Raw genomic sequence first — 18,394 nt, 5'->3', positions numbered from 1 at the left:
AGTTTTGCCAAATATCAAAATGAGTCCGCCACAGGTATACATGTGTTCCCCATCCCGAACCCTCCTCCCTCCTCCCTCCCCATACCATCCCTCTGGGCCGTCCCAGTGCACCAGCCCCAAGCATCCAGCATCATGCATCGAACCTGGACTGGCAACTCGTTTCCTACATGATATTTTACATGTTTCATTGCCATTCTCCCAAATCTTCCCACCCTCTCCCTCTCCCACAGAGTCCATAAGACTGTTCTATACATCAGTGTCTCTTTTGCTGTCTCGTACACCGGGTTATTGTTACCATCTTTCTAAATTCCATATATATGCGTTAGTATACTGTATTTATGTTTTTCCTTCTGGCTTACTTCACTCTGTATAATAGGCTCCAGTTTCATCCACCTCATTAGAACTGATTCAAATGTATTCTTTTTAATGGCTGAGTAATACTCCATTGTGTATATGTACCACAGCTTTCTTAACCATTCATCTGCTGATGGACATCTAGGTTGCTTCCATGTCTTGGCTATTATAAACAGTGCTGCGATGAACATTGGGGTACACGTGTCTCTTTCCCTTCTGGTTTTCTCAGTGTGTATGCCCAGCAGTGGGGTTGCTGGATCATAAGGCAGTTCTATTTCCAGTTTTTTAAGGAATCTCCACACTGTCCTCCATAGTGGCTGTACTAGTTTGCATTCCCACCAACAGTGTAAGAGGGTTCCCTTTTCTCCACACCCTCTCCAGCATTTATTATTTGTAGACTTTTGGATCGCAGCCATTCTGACTGGTGTGAAATGGTACCTCATAGTGGTTTTGATTTGCATTTCTCTGATAATGAGTGATGTTGAGCATCTTTTCATGTGTTTGTTAGCCATCTGTATGTCTTTTTTGGAGAAATGTCTATTTAGTTCTTTGGCCCATTTTTTGATTGGGTCGTTTATTTTTCTGGAGTTGAGCTGTAGGAGTTGCTTGTATATTTTTGAGATTAGTTGTTTGTCGGTTGCTTCACTTGCTATTATTTTCTCCCATTCTGAAGGCTGTCTTTTCACCTTGCTAATAGTTTCCTTTGATGTGCAGAAGCTTTTAAGGTTAATTAGGTCCCATTTGTTTATTTTTGCTTTTATTTCCAATATTCTGGGAGGTGGGTCATAGAGGATCCTGCTGTGATGTATGTCAGAGAGTGTTTTGCCTATGTTCTCCTCTAGGAGTTTTATAGTTTCTGGTCTTACGTTTAGATCTTTAATCCATTTTGAGTTTATTTTTGTGTATGGTGTTAGAAAGTGGTCCAGTTTCATTCTTTTACAAGTGGTTGACCAGATTTCCCAGCACCACTTGTTAAAGAGATTGTCTTTAATCCATTGTATATTCTTGCCTCCTTTGTCGAAGATAAGGTGTCCATATGTGCGTGGATTTATCTCTGGGCTTTCTATTTTATTCCATTGATCAATATTTCTGTCTTTGTGCCAGTACCATACTGTCTTGATAACTGTGGCTTTGTAGTAGAGCCTGAGGTCAGGTAGGTTGATTCCTCCAGTTCCATTCTTCTTTCTCAAGATCGCTTTGGCTATTCGAGGTTTTTTGTATTTCCATACAAATTGTGAAATTATTTGTTCTAGCTCTGTGAAGAATACTGTTGGTAGCTTGATAGGGATTGCGTTGAATCTATAAATTGCTTTGGGTAGTATACTCATTTTCACTATATTGATTCTTCCAATCCATGAACATGGTATATTTCTCCATCTATTAGTGTCCTCTTTGATTTCTTTCACCAGTGTTTTATAGTTTTCTATATACAGGTCTTTAGTTTCTTTAGGTAGATATATTCCTAAGTATTTTATTCTTTCCGTTGCAATGGTGAATGGAATCGTTTCCTTAATTTCTCTTTCTGTTTTCTCATTATTAGTGTATAGGAATGCAAGGGATTTCTGTGTGTTGATTTTATATCCTGCAATTTTACTGTAGTCATTGATTATTTCTAGTAATTTTCTGGTGGACTCTTTAGGGTTTTCTATGTAGAGGATCATGTCATCTGCAAATAGTGAGAGTTTTACTTCTTCTTTTCCAATTTGGATTCCTTTATTTCTTTTTCTGCTCTGATTGCTGTGGCCAAAACTTCCAAAACTATGTTGAATAGTAATGGTGAAAGTGGGCACCCTTGTCTTGTTCCTGACTTTAGAGGAAATGCTTTCAATTTTTCACCATTGAGGATAATTCAAGCCAACTTTTTCATACTCCTTTTTCAGTTTTATCAAGAGGCTGTTTAGTTCTTCACTTTCTGCCATAAGGGTGGTGTTATCTGCATATCTGAGGTTATTGATATTTCTCCCAGCAATCTTGATTCCAGCTTGTGCTTCATCCAGCCCAGCATTTCTCATGATATACTCTGCATATACATTAAATAAGCAGGGTGACAATATACAGACACACTCCTTTTCCTATTTGGAACCAGTCTGTTGTTCCATGTCCAGTTCTAACCTTTGCTTCCTGACCTGCATACAGATTTCTCAACAGGCAGGTCAGGTGGTCTGGTATTCCCAACTCTTTCAGAATTTTCCAGTTTATTGTGATCCACATAGTCAAAGGCTTTGGCATAGTCAATACAGCAAAAATAGATGTTTTTCTGGAACTCTCTTGCTTTTTTGATGATCCAGAAGATGTTGGCAATTTGATCTCTGGTTCCTCTGCCTTTCTTAAAACCAGCTTGAACATCTGGAAGTTCACGGTTCACGTACTGTCGAAGCCTGGCTTGGAGAATTTTGAGCGTTACTTTACTAGTGTGTGAGACAAGTGCAATTGTGTGGTAGTTTGAGGATTCTTTGGCATTTCCTTTCTTTGGAATTGGAATGAAAACTGACCTTTTCCAGTCCTGTGACCAATGGCTGCTGAGTTTTCCAAATTTGCTGGCATATTGAGTACAGCACTTTCACAGCATCATCTTTTAGGATTTGAAATAGCTCAACTGGAATTCCATCACCTCCACTAGCTTTGTTCATACTGATGCTTCCTAAGGCCAACTGGACTTCACATTACAGAATGTCTGGCTCTAGGTGAGTGATCACACCATTGGGATTATCTGGGTCATGAAGATCTTTTTTGCATAGTTCTTCTGTGTATTATTGCCACCTCTTCTTAATATCATCTGCTTATGTTATGTCCATACCATTTCTGACCTTTATTGAGCCCATCTTTGCATGAAATGTTCCCTTGGTATCTCTAATTTTCTTGAAGAGATCTCTAGTCTTTCCAATTCTGTTGTTTTCCTCTATTTCTTTGCATTGATCGCTGAGGAAGGCTTTTTATCTCTCCTTGCTATTCTTTGGAACTCTACATTCAGATGCTTACATCTTTCCTTTTCTCCTTTGCTTTTGGCTTCTTTTCTTTTCACAGCTATTTGTAAGGCCTCCTCAGATAGCCATTTTACTTCTTTGCATTTCTTTTTCTTGGGGATGGTCTTGATCCCTGTCTCCTGTACTATGTCACGAACCTCCGTCCATAGTTCATCAGGCACTCTGTCTATCAGATCTTGTCGCTTAAATCTATTTCTCACTCCCACTGTATAATTGTAAGGGATTTGATTTAGGTCATACTTGAATGGTCTAGTGGTTTTCCCTACTTTCTTCAATTTAAGTCTGAATTTGGCAATCACGAGTTCATGATCTGAGCCACAGTCAGCTCGCAGTCTTGTTTTTGCTAACTGTATAGAGCTTCTCCATCTTTGGCTGCAAAGGATATAATCAATCTATTTCGGTCTTGGCGATCTGGTGATGTTCATGTGTAGAGTCTTTTCTTGTGTTGTTGGAAGAGGGTGTTGGCTATGACCAGTGTGTTCTCTTGGCAAGCTCTTGTTAGCCTTTGCCCTGCTTCATTCTGTATTCCAAGGCCAAATTTGCCTGTTACTCCAGGTGTTTCTTGACTTCCTTTTTGCATTCCAGTCTCCTATAATAAAAAGGACATCTTTTTTGGGTGTTAGTTCTAAAAGGTACTGTAGGTCTTCATAGAAGCATTGAACTTCAGCTTCTTCAGCATTATTGGTTGGGGCATAGACTTGGATTACCGTGATATTGAATGGTTTGCCTTCGAAACGAACAGAGATCATTCTGTCCCTTTTGAGACTGCATCCTGGTACTGCATTTTGGACTTTTTTGTTGACTATAATGGCTACTCCATTTCTTCTAACGGATTCTTGCCCACAGTAGTAGATATAATGGTCATCTGAGTTAAATTCACCCATTCCAGTCCATTTCAGTTCACTGATTGCTAAAATGTCGACGTTTTCTCTTGTCATCTCCTGTTTGGCCACTTCCAATTTGCCTTGATTCATGGACCTAACATAACCTTGGACGTGGGGTATCTCCTCGTGGCTGCTGCTACTGACCTTGGACGTAGGGTATCTTCTCTCTGCCGCTCACCACTCCAGTGCTGCACAGCCGCCTGGTAATGTTCAGGGAAGGATAAGTAGATTTGCATGTCTTTTTTGAACAGATGGTTGTTTTTGTTTAGTTGCTAAGTTGTATCTGACTCTTTGCAACCCCATGGACTGAAGCCCACCAGGCTCCTCTGTCCATGGGATTTCCCAGAGAAGAATACTGGAGTGAGTTACCATTTCCTTCTCTAGGGAACCTTCCCAACCCAGGGATCAAACCTGGATTTCCTGCATTGGCAGGCGGATTCTCTACCACTGAACCACCAGGGAAGCCCTGAACAGATGGATCCAAAATTACAGAATACACAATTGAGCACAGAAATAGTTCGCGTTGATAGGGATGATGCTTCTGGTTGAGTCTCCATAACAGATACTGTTGGTGCTCTTCCCAGATTCCTTTCAGTCTTTTCTTGTGTTTCTATGCAGCCTTACCAGCTTTGTGTTCTCTTTCTTCTAGAGCCCATATATGAGATTCCCCTCAGTCCTCTAGCTACTAGAGCTGTTTTTCCTGTAAGGATAGAAAGCCAAAGTCCTGGGGAAGCAACCACTGTTAGCCCATGACTGCCCAGTGCAGGAGCAATGAAAGAACAACTCTCTTACATAACTCAGACCCCAGAGTTTCCCTTGGGATAAGACTAAGCTACTCTCTAGGGTACTTTGCCTAAAATTTTACCCTTGCTTGACTACTTCCCCTCTCTCTATCCTATTTTCCCCAATCCCTTACTTAGAATGAAAAATCTAACCTAAGATAGCTTCTAATATGAGTAGATAAGAATCACCAGAAAAGGAGAAGTGCAGACAGTCATGCAACAGAGGCCAGTGTTAAAAATTATGTTGATACTTTGCTGTCCACCTGAAACTAACACAATATTGTTAATCAGCTATATTTCAATTTTAAAAGAAGGCATCTACATTTTAAAAACAATATGTTGCTGGGAGTTCAACATATGCAAAACTATATTGGAGTTTAAGAGATTAAAATAATATATAAGCTATACTAAATTTGGCAGCGAGTAGGTCATTGAAACACCTGAAGTGTGGTTTTCATGGATTAGAACAAATTGATGCTGGAGTATAGAGAGATCTGGAGAAAATTAGCCATTAGAAATGCATAATTTACAATCAGGAAAGCACACATTAATTTTGAGGGAAAGTATTTCATCCCTATATTTGTTCTTACATTTTAGTCACAAATATGCATTGAGCATCTGCAATATATACAAAGTACTCTACTAGGCAGTTGGAACTGGGTGGAATTAGCAAATCAGATAGAACTTTAGAGTTTATTGGGGAAGACATTAAAACTAATCACTTATACAAAAGAAATGGCCAAGTACTACTTGTGGTAAGGGCCTCAAGTAATGTTTGCAAAGATCTACAAGAGCATATAACAAGAATCAGGACTTAGGCTGAGGGGTCATGAGTTAGCAACCTCAAGGTAGCAATATATAAGCTGAATCTTAAGTGTCAAAAAATTAATTGGGTGATGGAGGTGAAAGGTAGCATCATTCTACATCAAGGGGATAGCATAGGTAAAGCCCTCCAGGCAACCGAAAAACATTCTCCAATTTAAGAAAGATAGCTAGTTTCTTCCAAACATCAGGAAAATTTCCAAAAGGACTCAACTTTTGGTGTTCTTTAAGAATTCCAAATTCTTTGATTTAAAGCATCCCTAAAGGAATATAGCTAATATTATATAATAACTATAAATGGAGTATAACCTTTAAAAATTGTGATTCACTATACTATATACCTGTAATTAATACAATATTGTACAATATTGTTACACCAGCCAAACCTCAATTTTAAAAATTAATTTTTCAAAAGTCCATAAAATACAAAATAATAAACAATAAAGTTTTCATCCTGGGTGATTGACATTTTAGGTTTGTGCAGTTCAGCATCTAGATAAATAACCATGAAAACACCATTTAATTTCAACTCAAAGTATTTTTGCTTTTTAGAAACACTGTGAGTACCAATTCCATTCAAGGAAGCAGAAATCCACCTCCCTTTGTTCCACTTTCCTGAGCAAAGTATCTCAGGAATGTTCTAAAATACTAGGTTGGCCGTTCAGCTTTCAAACCCTGTGGACTCAAATAATATCACTTTGAGTGTGGAGCACAGTAAGGATGTGAAAAAATGAAAACCTGCTTCCAGTTCATGAAGATTTTCAGAAAGAGAAGGAATAAATGTTCTTTATGGTAACAAAAAGGATATAGAGCCAGTCGTTCATTTAGATAGACTAAAATTGGAGTGGCATTTAAGAAGAACCCAATCCAGACTAACAATGTTAAATGAAGACATGTTATCGGATGGGTAAAAAGTCCTTAAGGGCAAGAATGGAATTCCCATGGGTATAAGAGTTATGACTTGACTAGTCTAAAAATTAATGGTGAATTTCCCTTCAGATTTTTCTCCATCAAAAGACTCATTGGTTGTGACTAAATTTCTTAATCCCTATTTCAGTTTTAATAAATAAATTTTCCCTAGCTGGAGATTAAATTATTCAAACTTGAAGGATTGGGAAGGAAAAGTAATGATCCTCAAGAATTCTTCTGAAAACCACAAAAAAGCATTTCAAAAATGAACTCAGAGAAACAATATTTATGTTTAACAATGGCCACAAAAGAATGCATTTCTTTTTAATTAGAGGGTTATATACTTTGGCCAATCTTTAACTTTCACTTCTTAAGAATATATGAAAAGATTTTTATAAGTTTAATTAAGTCTTAAAGGTTCACTAAAATAATTATATCAGCCCATAAAAATATTATCTCATTATATATTTTCTGGTTCAAGCTATTTTCTAGGGCTAGCATACTGTCACAGTTCAGCCAAAGTAGTCACCCTCCTTCCAAGAGGTAACCTATGACAAACATATGTATTAAATACGTTTGTACAACATATTACTTTCATAAAAGAACAATTTTCAATTCCATTTCAAATATTACTGCCCTTATCAGCCTTTTTTAGTTTGTGTTAATTTCTAAAACTCATATACTATCATACCACTGTCAGAATACTTGAGTGAAATATCTTTAGACAATTTTGTCTTCAGTGAATCACATGAAATTGAAATTGTCTCGTATAATTGAGTCATTTTCTAAAGTGGCTGCCATCTCAAATACAATTGACAAAAAACCAATTCAGCTCCATTATCTAATTTAAAAAAAAGCTTAAACAGCAGAAAATGATTTGCTATTTGCACTGGGTTCAGTCTTCTGAAAAATTAGATGAATCATACAAAATATGAAATTACGAAAATCTTTGTCTCACAAACTATATTGCCACAGAATGAAAACATTGCCACATTTGGTTTTTAAAAAATTCTACAGCTGCTTTATGTATCTTGACACAATCAAAGACACAATGACTAACATTGTCACTGGAAGACACAAATTAATAAGTATTAGTCACTGGATCTTAAAACTGGCTAGTGTACATTCTGAAACCCATTTGAAACAAGAGAGGTTTATTTAATTTTACCACAGGAATTGTATTTAAACCTTTTGTAAGGTCAATGCTGCACCACAATTTCATCATGACATTTAATAGAAGAGAAACTAAATAACCTGATTTTGAGCTCAACACACTGGTGGTAGTGCATGGAATGTCCAGAAATTACTTCTTTCCTAATGTCAAACATATATTTTAGAGAAGACATCATTTGTTTGCTTTATAGTCCTACACGGCCAGTTCAAAATTTCAAAGCACTGTGAAAATACTTACTTGTATTTAAAAATTCATTTCAAATGACTTCCACATTCATGAATCTGAGGTGTGTGTTGTTGGGGGGAGGGGGGTGGGTATGTGCACACTCAATTGTGTCAGACTTTTTGCGACTCCATGGACTGTAGCCTGGCAGGCTCCTCTGTCCATGGGATTTTTCAGACAAGAATACTGGAGTGGGTTGCCATTTCCTCCTTCAGGGGATCTTCCCGACCCAGGTATTGAACCTGAGTCTCCTGCCTGTGCCTCTTGCACTGGCAGGCAGATTCTTTATCACTAGAGCCACCTGGGAAGCTGTACATACCTTATAACACACACACACAATAAACAGATATAACTGAGTTGATAGTTCCAGATCTAGATATGAAATCTCATTCAAAATAAAATCCTTTCATTATTTTCTTTTCCCTAAGTTTATTGTGATCTAAGTTGATGCAATTGTGTAGAATGCTGTTACATGAGAATAGATAATTCAGAGTAAAAAAAAATGAACACTGAATTTTATTCAGATTCCATACTTAATTCATGTATTATTAAGTATTCAGGGTTTTTTTTTTTTACATCAGAAGTAGACTTTTAGAAAAATTCAGCACCACCAGAGCTTTGCTTTATCTATGAAAACTATGTTAAAGTAAAAAAACTAGAATCCCAACTGTCAACTTTCAGTCATTAACACAAATGAATCTACATATAATTAGCCTCTGCTTAAAATCTCAAGTCCTTTGATTTATGTATTGCACCCTCTTCTCAATACTGTGGTTCAATCAGAACTTCTAACAAATAGGAAAACTAAGTTTCATCTTTTTGATTCATATACCTTACTTTCTAAGGCTTTCTTGAGCAAGGATACAAATTTAAAAGTCTCCAAACCATGGAGAAGAGAACAAATATTTTAAAGACTTTCTAACAGAAACAATTCAAAAGAGTTAGCTCTTGATTGTCTAGTTTGTGGTGGGCAGGGTTCCCTTGCTTTTCCCCCACTCCTATAATAAATGACTGGGAAAATTCTGATGGAAGAGAGTACTGATAAATAGTCACAATAAGAAGTAAATATGACTTCAGAGTTTCATTGATTCATATTAAAGCATCCTCATTTTATATCTTATAGACCCTGAAAGAAAGTGAAAGTGAATTCACTCAGTCATGTCCAGCTCTTTGTGACCCCATGGACTGCAGACTACCAGGCTCCTCCGTCCATGGGATTTTCCAGGCAAGAGTACTGGAGTGGGTTGCCATTTCCTTCTCCAGGAGATCTTCCCAACCCAGGGATTGAACCCGGATCTCCCACACTGTAGGCAGACGCTTTACCATCTGAGCCACCAGGGAAGTCCATCTTATAGACACTAAAGCATCCTTAATGAACCCTACACTAATTTCAGAGATTCTGATATGCAAGTGTCATGTGCACACTAATAGCTCATTTAATTAGTAGAAGGGAATAACTTTTTATGTAGTTATAAACTCCTTGAAGAATCCAGTAACTGAGTGTTATTTGGGTCAGATAGTATAAAAATACAACTTGAGAGAAGGAAGGAGTAAGAGAGTTCTAGAGTGAAGAAAGCCAGGACTCATCAAGGCTACCCTACAGGTAAGTTAAAGAGTCAGGGGTGCCTTGATGAAGAGGGTCCAAAGGGGAAGTAGAAAGTCACATCTGATTAAAAAAAGAAAAAATGCTTCGAAGACAAAATGGAGATGATCTGACCTATTGACTTAATGGAATGAGGAAAGAAGAGGAGTGAGGGTGATTCCAGGGTTTTCAACTTAGATAATGGAGGTAATGAGGAGACTAGAAACAGAGAAAGAGTGTAAGATGAGAAACAGGACTTTTAAGGTTTCTTTGGGGTGTAAGAATGGAGGAGAGTTTAGAAGAGTTCCAGTGAGAGTAGAGGTATATCTGCAGGAGTAAGACAATGGACAGAGATTTCCAGTATGCCATTAGAGGTGAGCTGTAGCTCAAAAGAAGGCGAGACAGGCTTTAAGGCAGTAGTCCCCAACCTTTTTGGCACCAATGACTAGTTTTGTGGAAGACAATTTTTCCATGGGCTGAAGCAGGGTAGGAGATGGTTTCAGGATGATTCAAGTGCATTACATTTATTGTACACTTTATTTCTATTATTATTACCTTAGTTCTACCTACGATCATAAAGATCCTGGAGGCTGGGGACTGCTGCTCTAAGGCATATAGGGGAGAGCTGAAAAGAGAATGTTTGGAAACACTCCATGAAAGAGTGAAGAGCAAGAAGAGAACAAAGTTGGAATTCTGATAAACAACAATCGAGAGGTGGAAAGAGAAGGTTGAGAGAGTGGATCAAGGAGACAGGAAGAGAATAAAAGGAAACAGAATCTATCTTAAAGCTGAAGGAGAACAGACTTTCAAGAAAGAAGAAGTGGTCAATATTGTTAAATACCATAACCAGATTCAAAGAATGAGGAAAGCAAAAAAAAACGGCATTGGATTTGGGAAATAGGATTTTTCACTGTTGACCTTTGAGAAGGTTGGATCAAAAGAGGCAGAAGTCAAATTTGAGTGGGTAAAAATGTATGAAAGGTAAAGGAGCAGAAGAGGCAAGTAAGGCTTATTTTAATCAACTGGGTAGGAAAGAGAATAGTAGTGAAGAGGAGGAGAAAGTTGGGTGGTACAGAGTTTTTCAGAAAGGGGAAATAACAAACATCTTTGTGGGTTGAGTATTTGGAACTTACGTAAAGAGAGGGAAATAAATAGAGATGCAAGAATGAAGCTTACTGATAAAAGAAAAACTCTAAGGATGCAGGAGGAAATGGATCAAAAATATATGTAGAAGAATCACCTTAGTGATTCAGAAGAAATTTTTATTCCATTTCAGGAAAAGAAAAAGGTAGGTGAAGATCCAGGTTTGAACCAAGAACATTTTTACTTGATAGTGTTTCTTTTCTCAGTGAAATAGGAACCTGGGTCATTTGCTGAGGCTTTGTGTAGAGTGAAAACTTCCGGGTAGTCTCTAACGGGAATAGGAACAGAAGCTGCTGAGAAAGAATAAAGGAACTAAAATGATACACATGAACTTATTTACAAAACACACTCACATTGGTGGTGGTTGGGGGGAGTACAGGAAATAGATTGGGATTTGGGGATTGAAATGATACACTCTGCTATATTTGAAATAGATATCCAACAAAAACCTACTGTATAGCACAGGAAACTCTGTTCAATATTCTATAATAACTTAAATGGAGAAAGAATTAGAAAAAGAGTAGATACATGTATAACTGAATCACTTTGCTGTACACCTGAAGTTAACACAACATTATTAACTATAGTGAGTGTTAGTTGCTCAGCTGTGTCCAACTCTTTGTGACCCCGTGGACTATAGCCTGCTAAGCTCTTCATATCCATGGAATTCTCCAGGCAAGAATGCTGGAGAGGGTAGCCTTTCCCTTCTCCAGGAGGTCTTCTCCACCCAAGGATCAAACCCGTGTCTCCATGTCTCATGCATTGCAGGTGGATTCTTTACCACTGAGCCCCAGGGAAAGCCCAACCTTGAGCTGGGCCAATAACAAGTGGTGATAAAAGTGGGAAAACTCAGTTTCAAGTCATAATATATTATTTAAATTACATGGTGCATGAAATTGCTTGTTGCATGCATTTTATGGTAAAAAGAGTGGTACAATAGATGGCGTGGCTTTCAGTGGAGTAAAGGCTTTTGAACTAAGGGCACAGTCAAGAAGAATTTGTGAGTGAGCAAAGAAAGCAGACGGTTTCCCAGGCCCAAAAGAAGACACTATGATAGAATCTGTCCGAGATTCTAGATACTATGATAGTGCTTCTGTCCGAGGGGGTTTCAAAGGAAGTGGTATCATTGATAAGAGAGGTGAATAAATAAAGAATCTGGATTTTTAAAAAGTGGAAAAAGGGGAAATTTAAGTGTAGGTGTTACTGAAGAGATAAAAATATAGACTTACTGAGAGACTGGTGTTTGCACATAACATTAAAGCATAATACAAAAAAAAACCAACCTTCATACATAGTTAAGTAGAAGCCTAGAAGATCAGAAACACATCGCACACTTTTCTTTTTTAATCATGGTATCTTCAAAGTCTACACTGTAAGTACTTCAAAAGTATTTCATAAATGGATAAATAAAAACTGAAATATTCTGTCCATCTATAAAGGACATGAGGTTTAGCGTTATTTGACTACTTCTGGTTTGTACTGAGCCAACTGTACCTTCAGTGTCTCTTGTTACTTTTGGCTCAAATTTTATTCATAAAAGCCTGAGTTTAAGGGTGCAGCCTGAGACTACAGGTGTAAATAAAACCAATTAGATGTAAGGGGCTTGTATGCATGGCTTAGGCCTTTTCTTGAGCCAACCACACCCAGCTTTATAAAAATAGATTGAAGTGCTTTTTTTCCCCCCCTAAAATTCGATGGTTTTTAAAAAGATATTTAAAAGAGATGAATTCATTGGAGGTACTTTGGGAACCACCTTAGGAGACATGATAAGACTAAGAAGATGTAATTTCATGTCCCAGGCCCTACTGTCTAGTTTCAACCAGAGCACTGTTGCTTTTATCTATTTTATATTTGGGATTTTCACATTAAGGTTTACTTTTTTTTTTTTTTAAGTTGTTGTTGTGGAAGAACGCCATTTCTCTGGAAAGAGCACAGGGCTCACCAAGGGCATGGTTCCTACAAACTCGCTGATTGGGCAGGATGCCTCAGGAGTAAGGGTGAAGTAGGGGCAGAATGGTCCTTATACAGCAACCAACCCAGATTCAGATCAGATCAACACCTGATATTGGATTTCAGTGACGCCAGGTTTCAAATTTCTCAGGAACCTAACAGAAACAAACCTCTCTTGAGAATGACGACACTATCCTAGACCTCAAACAGGAAATTTGTCAAAGTCTAGCAGATAATAAAAATTAATCATACGTGTGGGGAGACGAGATAACACAGGTGAGAAACAACAGAAATAATGCTTCTAAATATGCTTCTAAATATGGTTGCCAAACACAACTTTAGAATAATTCTGCTTGTTATTTTCAGGGAGACAGAGGATGAGATGGCTGGATGGCATCACTGACTCGATGGACGTGAGTCTGAGTGAACTCCGGGAGTTGGTGATGGACAGGGAGGCCTGGTGTGCTGCGATACATGGGGTCGCAAAGAGTCAGACACGACTAAGCGACTGAACTGAACTGAATAGATACTATCAAAAATTTCAGCAGAGACTGGGGACTATTTTTTTAAGTAGCAAATTTAAAAAAGAGCTATTTAATTTGAGAACATTAATGACAACCCCCAAGTAAATCTCCCTGATGGTATCAGACAGCTAACAAGTAGAGAAGAATTATAAGACTAAGAGATGCTTATATGGACATTAGATTCATAACAAGTAGGGAAAAGTATTAATATATTGTTTTCAATAAATGATGTTGGAGCAATTAAACATCTATATGAAAAATGTGAAATGATCTTTATTTCACACAACATATTTCATTGATTCCATGTATATTCATGACCTGGGGGTGAAGAAAGAATTATTAAAGAGGTTACTGAAAGAACTGCTCAGAGAGAAAAAGCATAGTAGTAGAAAAAAGATGTAGAGAAGGAAAAGTTGAAGAAAAAGAGAAAAGGAAAGTTGATGGTATAAGTTTCCAGAAAGGATAGGAACAGATTATGAGGAGTTGACACTTGTAATTTTTCATACATCTTAAAAAATGACCTGATTAGTCCCAATGCTTCAGTGAAAGTGTTAGTCACTCAGTTATGTCCAATTCTTTGCAGACCCCCATGGACTGTAGCTCTCCAAGCTCCTCTGTAATGGGAGAGGAGAATCATGGGATTCTCCAGGCAAGAATAAGGGAGTGGGTAGCCATTCCCTTCTCCAGGGGATCTTCCCAACCCAAGGATGGAACCTGGGTCTCCTGCATTGCAGAAAGATTCTTTACTATCTAAGTCACCAAGGAAGCTTCAGTATATGAAGAGATTTGTATAGTACATAGTTTTAGCTGAGTCACATGGTTCTTTCTCTCTCTTGCCACTTACAAAAAAAAATCTTTTGACTATGTTTGGTAATCAATATCCTGACCCTAATCATGAATATCCTATTATGATTCTTTCTATTCTTGTATCACCTCTGTTGATAAGATGGAAAAGTATTCTATCTCTGGTTATATCCGGTTGAATCCTGAGGTAAAGAAAAGCAGTAAATACCTGCTCCTGAGAAGGTATATTTCTGAGAATGTATTAGAGATACACTGGTTGAGATGGAAGAGGTTGTATGTAAACTTTCAACTTTCAGATATTTCTGGCCTAAAATTCCACCATTATCAATTCAAGCTTTTGTAATAAACTCTGACTAGTCTCTCTTCAGGTTACCCACATCAGAAAGATAATCCTATAAATTCCTATCACAGTAGTATAAATTAACTTAGTAGAACACTCTCCTACATTATCCCTACAGAACAGAAGACTGAGCAACTATGGGAATGTCAGGAACTTGGGAGGAGAAAATGAGACTGAGAACAGAGTATAGAAAGGTGAGAGATGACAGCTATAATGCCTTTGTCTTTTCAGCTAGAGTAAAAGGATTAAAATCATTTTTAATAAAAGAGGGTCATGTATTCTCATATGTTTGCGCTCTTAAAAGTAAAAGCATGACAACTTTTTAAAAGGTAAAGCACAAAAGACTTAAACATTAGACATAATAGGAGAGAGCATAGGCAAACAGTCTCTGACATAAACTGTACCAATGTTTTCTTAGGTCAGTCACCCAAAGCAATAGAAATAAAAGCAAAAATAAACAAATGAGACCTAATCAGACTTATAAGATTTTTCACAGCAAAGGAAAACAAAATGAAAAGACAGCCTACTGAAATGGAAGAAAACTTATGCAAATGATGCGACTGACAAGGGTTTAATTTCCAAAATATACAAACAGCTCAAACAACTCAACAGCAAAAAACAGAAAACTGAATTGAAAATGGAGGGAAGAACTAAATAGAGATTCCTCCAGAGAATACATACAGATGACCAACAGCCATATGAAAAGATGCCCAACATTGCTAATTATTAAAGAAATGCAAATCAAAACTACAATGAGGTACCACCTGACACCACTCAGAATGGCCATGAGTAAAAAGTCTATAGATAACAAATGGTAGAGAGGGTGTGGAGAAAAGAGAACCATCCTGCACTATTGGTGGGAATATAAGCTGCTGTAGCCACTATGGAAAACAATATGGAAATTCCTCAAAAAACTAAAAATAGAGTTACACGTGACCCAGCAATCCCACTCCTGGGCATCTATTCAGACAAAACCACAATTGAAAAGATACATGTCCCCCTATATTCATAGCAACACTATTCACAATACCCAAGACATAGAAATAACCTAAATGTCCACTGACTGACAGAGGGATGATCAAGAGATTTGGTACATGTTTATAGCGTACTACTCAGCCATAAAAAAGAATAAAATAATGCCATTTTCAACAACATGGATGCAACTAGAGATTATCATATACAGAAAAGCAAGTCAGAAAGAGAAAGCCAAATATCATATGCTATCACTTCTATGTGGAATATGACAAAAATGAAGTTACCTACAAAACAGAAGCAGACTCACAGACACAGAGAGCACACTTGGGGTTGCCGAGCGGGGAGGGACAGACTGGGAATTTGGGGTTAGGAGATGCAAACTATTACATATAGAATTAACAACAAGGTCCTACTGTATAGCACAGGAACCATATTCAACACCTGGTGATAAACCATATGGAAAAGAATATAGAAAATAATGTATATATGTGTATAACTGAATCATGTTGCTCTACAGCAGAAATTAACAAAACTTTGCAAATCAACTCTACTTCAGTTTGAAAAGTAAAGCATATATTTGCACAAAGAGATAAAGAAATTTAAGAGATTATACTGCATATAAATTCCCTAAGATCACACAACATGATAAAACACCCACCTCGTTAAGCAAAGACTTCAGAAATCCATTTTTTCTTCTTCTTTTTTTTTTTCATAAATCCTTTCTCTATGTACTGTTCTTGTTTCATAGTTTTGAGGAGCTCTATGCATAACTATACATGTGACAAAACTCATGTGGTGCTCAGAAAATTCCCAAAGGCAAAAGATTTCTGTCCTTTGATCTCCCAGTGTCTTGTCAGTCGTGCCCCAATGATCAAGGGAACTCACTCCTGGCAAGTCCAGCTTCAAGGGTGAAGAAGTGGACTTGACTTCTTAATGAGAGGAGCCACAAAGTCATACTGCAAAAAGGAGTGTATACAGGGATGAGAAGAATGTCACACCAGTTTTACAAAGTAATACATTTTATGGACATAAAGAAAGGCGTGGAAAGATACTGTTAAATTTGGCAGAGGACTGGCAAAGGAGACAGTGGTCTATTCACTTGTATTTGCTTGACTACTACATCAAGCATTCATTACCCTCATAAGTTATTTTTTTAAGTAGAAAATGTAATAAATATAAAAACCATGATGACTACATTCCTATCACCAAAAGTTTTATTTTATGGAAATCTTAATTCATGAGCAATCCAAAGAAGAGAAAATAAAGAAAACACCCAATAGAGTAATCTTGTAAATATTATAGCAGTACTGATGGAGACTGGATCAAGAAATGACTTGACCAAATGATCCACAACATTGTTTTGCAGTTTCACAGCTCACATATTGTTTTTCACTGGACACATCTAGGCTTCTAACAGAGTTTTACTTGCAAATGTCAAAGGCACCCTTCAGGAAATTTACATGCTCAGCCCGCTGCCTTTGCTTATAAAAATCTACTGCCTTTTCAGTTAGCACTGGCAGATGAAAGGACATTCTCTGATCTTTTTGCCAAGAACTAGTCATAAAACCTCTAATAGGCTCTAATTTAGTAATATGAAATGTACAGCCACAAGTATTTTTATGACTCAGAATTTGCCCAAGTGTCCTTTCTAGTTTTGCTGTTATTGAGCCTGAGAGAACTAAATAAAATAGTCTATAAAGATTTCTCAAGTCTCACTCTCTTTCTCTCTGCCTCTGTCTCTCACACTTTTCAAGTTAAGTATCCTTACATCCTGAATATTCATTGGAAGGATTGTGGCTGAAGCTGAAGCTTTAATACTTTAGTCACCTGATGTGAAGAGCCAGTTCATTGGAAAAGACTTTGATGCTGGGAAAGATTGAAGGCAAAAGGAAAAGGGAGAAACAAAGGATAAGACGGTTAGATAGCATCACTGACTCAGTGGACATGAATTTGCACAAACCCCAGGAGATAATGGAAGACAGAGGAGTCTGGCATGCTGTAGTCTATAGAGTGGCAAAGAGTCAGACATAACTTAGCAATTGAGCAACAACATCTCTACATCTCTGTCTCCACCAACGGAATCTGGAATATAAATAATACGATAGTATTTGACACACCCATATCTGTTCAGTTTTTGACACACCCATATCTGTTCTGCAGCTTGTGCAGACCCTATTTTGTTCACCTGAGTGCTTTATTGTGGTTGACCTTATTATTCTCCTTCAGGAAACAATCCACAGACCACAGCATCAAAATCTTTTATATAAAGCATGTAAGACAGTTTCCTCTGCATCACCCATTCAGGCCTGATTGGACCACTGCAGGAAATTGTGATGAAATTGTGATCAAGGAACATCTCTCCATACATGGATGTCCTCTTTGCCCAACAAGCAAGTAATCACATGATACAGGGACATCCAGAAGCCTAACACATCAGATAAGGGAATTAAGACTCGCATCATCACATCCAAGGTCTTTATGTCTACATTTCACTAGTCACTTTGGAAATCATAAATACATGAAAGTCACTTGACCTTGTATCAACATCTGGTAAAATGAGTGACTTCCCTGTATAGACTTTATGACTAAACTTTCTCCAAAAGACTTGCACTAAAACAAATTGGTTAAAATCACAAATTAGTTGAAAACAAAAACCTTTCCAGTCACTGTCTTAAAAAATATGTGACTTCTGCATATCATGAGACTGTTTTTCAATTTTTGAGGCTACAATTAATTTCAAGTCATTTCTTCAGAAAGTATTTGGTTAGAGAATCATTTTTCTTATACTTGTTTATGAATAATAGTTTATATTTTAGTATTTTTGTTTATTTTTCAAATCTCATAAAATTATCTTAAATTAATTGGTTAATATTTTCAGAAATTATAAAATAATATTTCTCTGTCTAAATAAAGTACCCAAAATAAATTGGTAAATATTTAAAGTG

The 18,394-nt window shown here is 37.3% G+C and overlaps 1 long non-coding RNA gene across 3 annotated transcripts in view; it reads right to left on the bottom strand.

Moving 5' to 3' along the window:
• LOC132342129 (uncharacterized) overlaps positions 1–18,108 on the bottom strand; it is a 209,629-nt gene extending 191,521 nt beyond the window's left edge. Inside the window, exon 1 of one of the 3 annotated variants that reach the window (XR_009490844.1) lies at positions 16,108–18,108. This is a non-coding gene — a long non-coding RNA (uncharacterized lncRNA). The remainder of the gene's footprint in view (positions 1–16,107) is intronic. The other 2 variants (XR_003029724.2, XR_009490843.1) reach the window with 2 other exon arrangements.
• Between the last annotated feature and the right edge of the window lie 286 nt (positions 18,109–18,394).

The sequence above is a fragment of the Bos taurus genome, chromosome 16, assembly GCF_002263795.3.
Source record: "Bos taurus isolate L1 Dominette 01449 registration number 42190680 breed Hereford chromosome 16, ARS-UCD2.0, whole genome shotgun sequence".
NCBI lineage: Eukaryota > Metazoa > Chordata > Mammalia > Artiodactyla > Bovidae > Bos > Bos taurus.
This window is presented reverse-complemented; position numbering and strand designations above follow the sequence as displayed.